This window comes from Cicer arietinum, chromosome 3 (assembly GCF_000331145.2).
Source record: "Cicer arietinum cultivar CDC Frontier isolate Library 1 chromosome 3, Cicar.CDCFrontier_v2.0, whole genome shotgun sequence".
Classification (NCBI taxonomy): domain Eukaryota; kingdom Viridiplantae; phylum Streptophyta; class Magnoliopsida; order Fabales; family Fabaceae; genus Cicer; species Cicer arietinum.
The window spans coordinates 24548562-24556086 of NC_021162.2; the positions used below are offsets into that span (position 1 = coordinate 24548562).

General features: G+C 31.5%; 1 pseudogene; it reads left to right on the forward strand.

Moving 5' to 3' along the window:
* The first annotated feature begins 3763 nt into the window (after positions 1-3763).
* On the forward strand, positions 3764-3841 carry LOC113784579 (small nucleolar RNA snoR114; annotated as a pseudogene).
* The last annotated feature ends 3684 nt before the right edge of the window (positions 3842-7525 follow it).

Genomic DNA, 7525 nt, shown 5'->3' on the forward strand with positions numbered 1-7525 from the left:
AGATTCAGGCACACCTCGGCATCAAACTGTCATTTGAAGCCGTCGCAGAGATTGGTCGACAAGCTACAGATGAACCTAACCCAAACCCCCCAGTTAACCCTGAGACTCATGGTGAGGAGACACCGGCTGAGGTTAATACAGCAGTCTCAACCTCTCCCTTAGATGATAGTGAGGACCAGCCTACACTAGGTGTTTAGGACCCTTAGGTTTCATACTGTTTTGCTCTGACCTGTTATAATTCTGTGATGTATGATGCATTTTTATAAATGTTATATCCTTTTGGCTCAATCATCTAAGTTGCTCATTAATTGCATTAATTGATTTTGCCTTTCTACATATAAACTTCATTGTTTCTGATGCACTATGTGACTTAAATGACAAAGGGGGAGAAATATTATAACTTGACAGTTGCATTGTTGATGTTTGTCTGCATGTTGTTATTACTTTGATACTTATGATATAGTTTGCTCTGTTACTTAATAACAAGTAATAATGTTGTTTATAATACACTTATGCTTGTTGTTTTGAAATGCTCAAGTTACAATTGTATGAATTGTCAATTATGCCAAAAAGGGGGAGATTGTTGGATTTTGATCCTTTGATTCCTAATTTTGACATAATTAATAATTCAACAATGTTCATACAATACATGATAAATCTAATATTTGAATTGAGCAAGATTTCAGGAACAACAATCAAATCCTACACACTTGGAACAGGTTGCTTGGAACACAAGAAATCAACAAAAGTTGATTTTTGACTAAATCAAATCGATTGGGAAATCGATTTCATAACAAAGGTGTAAGGAAACACAACTGTTTGTGTTGGTATAATCGATTGGGCAATCGACTGACTGAATTAGAAATTGAAAATGCACAAGTCAGTAGCACCCCAGTTTTGAGGGTAATCGATTGACAAATCGATTATACAATTCACAAAGTAAACCTGATTGAAATAAATCGATTGGCAAATCGATTGGATAAGTCACAGTGGAAACCCAGTTTTAAGGGTAATCGATTGGCAAATCGATTACTTAAAAATCACTTGCAAAATAACTTTTCCTGTGACATACAAATCGATTGGACAATCTATGTTGTAATATTTCAATCAAGTTAAATTTGGTCGAAATCGATTGGGAAATCGATTGAACCAAATCCCAGGTAAGAACGTTTTCAGACAAATACATACAAATCGATTGGCACGTCGATTAGTATCAAAATAGCTGAGTCACTGACTTAAACTCAATCGATTGGCAAATCGATTGACAAAACCTTTTGAAAACCCAGTGAACTCTGAGCGTGTGACCAAATCGATTTTAAGTATTTGTTAATCGATTATGAAGATTTGATAAATCGATTATGGAATCGATTGATATGTGTTTCAGTTTGAACATAACATCTGCAATCGATTACGAAATCGATTCATATCAGTCTTAACATAATCACTGAGAAATGTTGTTTAAAGAATCGATTGGTAAATCGATTGGGTTATATAGTTTCAAGATTCAAGAAAAACAAGACACACGATAATCGATTGGCAAATCGATTAGACTGGTTTATCACTTTACGAAATCGATTGGTAAATCGATTGATTAATGTGTTTTTCAGAAACTATATAAACTGTCTTCAATTATTCTTTCAAACAATGATAACAATCTAAAATATACTTTGAATATTCTTGATATACAATAACACTTGGTTAATACACTGAGATTACTTTTTCAGATCAAAGAAAAAGAAGATTATCAACAATCAAAAGATAGCTGGAAAAGTGATCTTGAAAGACAAGGATTCTCATAAACAAATCTTTGATATCCAGAATTGTGAGAAGCCACATTGACCAAGATTGAAGACTACTTTTTGTTCTTTCTGTATTCTGTTTGTAATAATTCTTTGAAACAAAAACGAAAGCGAGAAAAGCCAGCTAGAAACTGGTGGCTACTTTCTTGGGTGAGAGTGCTCAACAAGAAAGAGTTGTACTTTGATTCTGTGATAGGTTGCTGAGTATCTACAAGGATCAGAGGGTGATCAATAGGAAAGAGATCATTAAGATAGATAGGTTTCGGGGATGAAACTGGACAATCTGTAATTGATTCTTTCTATTGGAGAAGAAAATCTGAAATCCGTTTGGATTTGCAGGACTGGATGTAGGTTGTCAAGTTGACAACTGAACCAGTATAAATCCTTGGTGCAATCTTCTCTAACCCTTAACTCCTTTGATTTACTATCTTGATATATCTGTATATGTGATTAAAATTAGATGCATGTTAAACATATTCTGTGATAAGTAATATTGTTTAATCTGATAATTTGACTTGTATGCATCTTGATTAATCTCATATCAATCTAATAAAACTTGCTAATCTTGTATGCCACAATTTAATTTCCGCTGTGTGTATGAAATTGATTTAATTTCATAAAGAACTGATACATTCTGATATATTCCGCTTATTACGAGGTCATATTGTTAAATACAACTTCTCTAGACATTCCTCTATTGTTTTATCTCTAAATTATCTTTTAGATAAACATGTGCAATTGTATTCTCTATCTTATATACATATATCTATATATAAATAAATAAATAAATAATCTCAATTTATTTAACATCCAAAGACTAGAGTTATTCTAATTATAATTTAAAATTTTTACAGTGTTCATTGCATCGTAAATTTTTAAGATAGCATATACTGCATATACGTGCCTACAATTAAAAAATCTACAATAGCTTTGTTACTTTCCTTTCAATATGTACCGTATATTGTTAGAATATTGTAATATCAAAATCATACACACACTATATTTATTTAGTAATATATAATTATGTTATTTTTCATTTATTTTAAATAACATTTCTGTTTATATTAATATAATCATAAGCATATATAGTACTAAATATATTTATGAGTTGTATTACAAATAGTAGATGATTTATTAATTCATTTATTTATTTAACTATATTTGGTAAGTAATTTATTTGTATTTGGTGGTTGTGTGGCTATAATACTCTCACGGATTATTAGAGACGATGACTGACGAAGAAACAACTTGTTAGCATATCAGATTTGTTGGATGAAATCTTCAATCGATGTAAGGGATGAGATGAGGTTCAATTTTTTGAGTATAAAATAACGTGAGATGAACGGGAATACTGAACTTCCCAGATGTTCAATCGGGGCTAACTACGTATAGTTGAGCCCTATTGAGTAATAATAATTAATTAATAATATATGAATGGTAATAGTGAGGACTAAAATATAATTTAGAAACCTATAGAATTGCTGCGAATTAATTGATATTAAGATTGCGTGTTATTTGATTTTATGAGACCTATACTAATTGTTATTGGACGAATGATATGCACTTGAGTGTTTTTGTTACTTGATTGAATTTGTGATATTACTTGATTGTGCCACCTGTTTGATCTTTCATTTTGTGATTGATAAGACTGGATTATGCATTGTGAGTAGTGTATACCAAAATATTGAGATTTTATTGTGATTGACTGATATACATATATAATGATGAATGTTGTGAGGTATAGAGTATAGGACATGCATAGCACAAATTTTTAGAGATACTTGCAGGAAACAAATCTTGCAAAACACCAAAATATCAATATACGTAATCGTTCAATATTCAATGGAATTTTAAATAAATAAAAGTAGAGAAATCCAATAAAACAAAAACTAGTGGTCTAGTGGTACATGACTGCACATTAATGTAGAGACCCGAGTTCAATTCCTAACTAGTGTAAAATTACAAAGCAATGATGAATTCGCTTGTGATGGTGGGTCCGTCACTACCCGAACTATGGGACGTAAATAAGCGTATTTGAGCTCCTTTTAGATTATTTAATAAAGGAAATTAAGAGACCAACTCAAACAAGAAATACAATATAGATTATGATTTTTTTCTATCGACTAGACATTAACCATTTACAATGCGATACGACAATTATCGACAACACCCTTTTCGAAGAAAAGCAATTGAAAAATCATAGGAGTAAAGAAAAGGAAAATATACTTTTTTTTGTACTATTTGTAATTTTTTTTAATGCTTTTTAAGATGTTTTAAATATTAATGTCCCAATCTATGAGTGACTAGTCAAATATTGTTGAGGACAAATTGTTCAAGATTAACCTAAGTTTTAATCCAAACTAGAAAAACCATTGGCCATACATTACATACTTTATGGTCGAATTCCGATATATAAATGTTTATTTCCCTCGTGCGTCAAAGAGTTCCAAAAAAAAAGATACTTTATCTTAATTTCTTCACTTAAATTCTCGTGACAACATCTTCCACTTATGTGTTGTCAAAAAAGAGTTTTCTAAAATAATCAAATAGTAATTTTATAGACTCATACATCACTATAATTAATCACACATCATCATCACATAAACTCATCACAAATTTATACAATCGCTATCATTAATCATACAACAACACATATATTCATCATAAATTTATCACATCACCATTATTAATCATACATTATCATCATTACATAAAATTATTACAATACATCTATTTTTATTATAAAATCATTTAAACTCATCTAATGCCACACATTTAAAGAAATTAAATCAAATATGACAATAATATCAAACACCACACATTTAACGAAATTAAATCAAATATCACAATAATATCAAATGCCCAACATTTAACGAAATTAAATCAAATATCACAATAAAATTAAATACCACGCATTTAACGAATCAATCAACACCTTATAATTATTTCTATTCAAATTATGATCTTACAATTTCCATTTTGCACATTAATTAATTTATTACTCGAAGGGCTACTGCCGTACGTAGCGATCCCCAGATGAATCGTTGGGAAATACGGTTTTCCCGTTCATCTCACAATATATTATACTCATCAATTCAAACGTTCTCTCACCCCTTACGTTATTTCGAGGCTTTCACACATGAATATGATTCCACAAGAAAACAGCCTTTGTTTTTTGACTCTTTGTCCTACAATCGATCTAACTCGACAGTTTATGGGTAAATGTTAAAAATAGATTATGAAAAGACACTCTAAAAATTAATTTCGAAATTCTGTCAAGGAAACTTACCATAAATCATAAAACAAATTAGTGGATAAAATAGCCATTTTTCACACGATTGTTTTGGCGTTGGTTTCAGTCAAAATCGGACTTACGGTGAAGAAGAACGGTTCAAACTAAGGAATTTTATAAATGGAGAAGTCGTGTATTTTAGAGAGAAATTTGGATGGTTAAAAATCTGAGGAAGTATGTTTATTTGACTACCTAAATGAATAAAACAACATACTGAAATTTGGATGAGAACGAAGAAACTTTTTTAGAACAATTATCGATCGCAGGGCCAAACCAGACAAACACAAACAACGAAAGAGCTGAATTTTGAAATCATGTTAATAGTATAATATAAGTAAGCAGAACACACAAACAATCATAATACATTGTATCATAACACAAACATTCTTCAAGGAAAAACATCACATTACAAAGTTAAAACCACTCAAGTAAAATCAATGCATTTCACTATAACGTCAAATCATCTAAGAGAAATTATTATCACACACGATACCTATTAATCACAACAAAACAATCACAAGAAAATGCAAAGCAATGCATGAACTTATATTCTACTTCACAACGTGGTACCATTCTAACTCTGAAGTACTTGGTTAGGAGGCTTGATACTATGCCACCCTCCCAATGGACGGACAATTCAAATTGGCCCTAACCTCATAGTCCCTCAACTCAACCCGAGACACATATACGCGACAGTCGAGGTAAAAGTGTGTTACATGGTAGCTCCTAACATTTGGAGTGCTACCTCCAAGTCACCTAGGAATTCCCCACCTCGAATACCTCCAAGGTCTAATAGTCTTGCCTTAAGGCTCGAGAGCAGACCGCCACGATCAGGCTCATTCAGTTGTACTTCCTCGGAATCACTAGGCTTGTGAGGCCCTACCTATATGATGACAAAATAATCTCCACTTCACAAATTCTCAATATTTATTTTCTCCCCTCGTTAGCTCAGACTACTCCATTAAGAGCATCATCTTTATAAATCATCACTATTTCATCAATTATGGGGTACTTCAATATTCTCATCACAATTTTATAACATCATTAATCATACATAATCATAATCATCATATAAAGTCATCACAGTTTTATAACATCACTAATCATACATAATCATAATCATCATATAAACTCATCACAATTTTATAACATCACTATCATCGATCAAAAGTCATCATTATCATCCTGCATACATATATCATACCACGCATCCATATTTTATTATCACATCAGATAAATTCGTCTAATCAAACATATGCATCAAATTCGTTTGAAATCAAATATCACAATAATACCAATTATCACGCATTTAAAGAAATTAAATCAATCAACACCTTATAAATATTTCTATTCCATATTTTTAATCTAACAATTTCCATATTTTCACATTAATCAATTTATCACTCAAAAGGCTACAGTCGTACGTAGCGAGCCCCGGATGAATAATTTGGAAACACCGTTTTCCTGTTCATCTCACATTATATTATACTCATGAATTCAAACGCTCTATCACCCTTACCTTATTAAGATTTTTTCTCAAACACAGAAATCAATGGAAATTTTCAACAACAACTATAGATCGACAACGTACAACGAGTGAATCCGAACAAATGACGAGTTCATAAAATCGTTGAGATGTGACCGAAAAACTATGTGAAGCCTAAAAATAAGAGTTAAATAATTAATAATAATTTTAGGAACAAAATTGGAGTCAAAACAATGAGAAAAATTGCAGATCTCACTAACTTGTTAGAGTGTCGGAAGGGTCAAATGTCAACTTCACCAAAAATTACAAATGAGTAGTGCTTCTTGAAGGTTTCGACGAGAGGAATCCAAAAGCAATACTAGATTTTTGAGACGGCCAATGTGGTGATCGGAATCGGCCAAAAACAGCTTGCCCAAGAAAAGAAACGCATCTGTTTCTGATTAAACTGAGTCACGATCGTTAAAATTGATGACAAAAATTGATTCATTGGTCCATTTTGTGTGGGATAGAGGTTGAGATCGTTTCAAAACGGCAAGGAATTGGTGGAAGTGAATTTCAGAGAAAAAAGGTTTGAGCGATTTGGTTGTTAGATTTTTGCTTTTTATTTTTTTAATTGCAGAAGGAGGGGTGCAGATTTCAGATATACTGGTACAAGAGTAAAATTGTAAGGCCCAACACAGGTAGTCAAGACTGATGCAGAAATAGGGGTGTAATGAGTAAATCGTAGGTGTAGAAAGGAAAAGTCCAATCAATAATAGTCCAAATTAATATGCAGAAGTAGAAAATAGGGGTGTAAACAGTCGTCTGGTCCAAAATTCATTTTCTAGTATTAGTAAAAACCTTTAATAAATATATAATTTATTTTACTTTTTTAGAAACTTTTCTCTAAAATACTCATTTTAACATAATATTATTTATCCTTAACTTCGATAAACTAAAACCCTCATC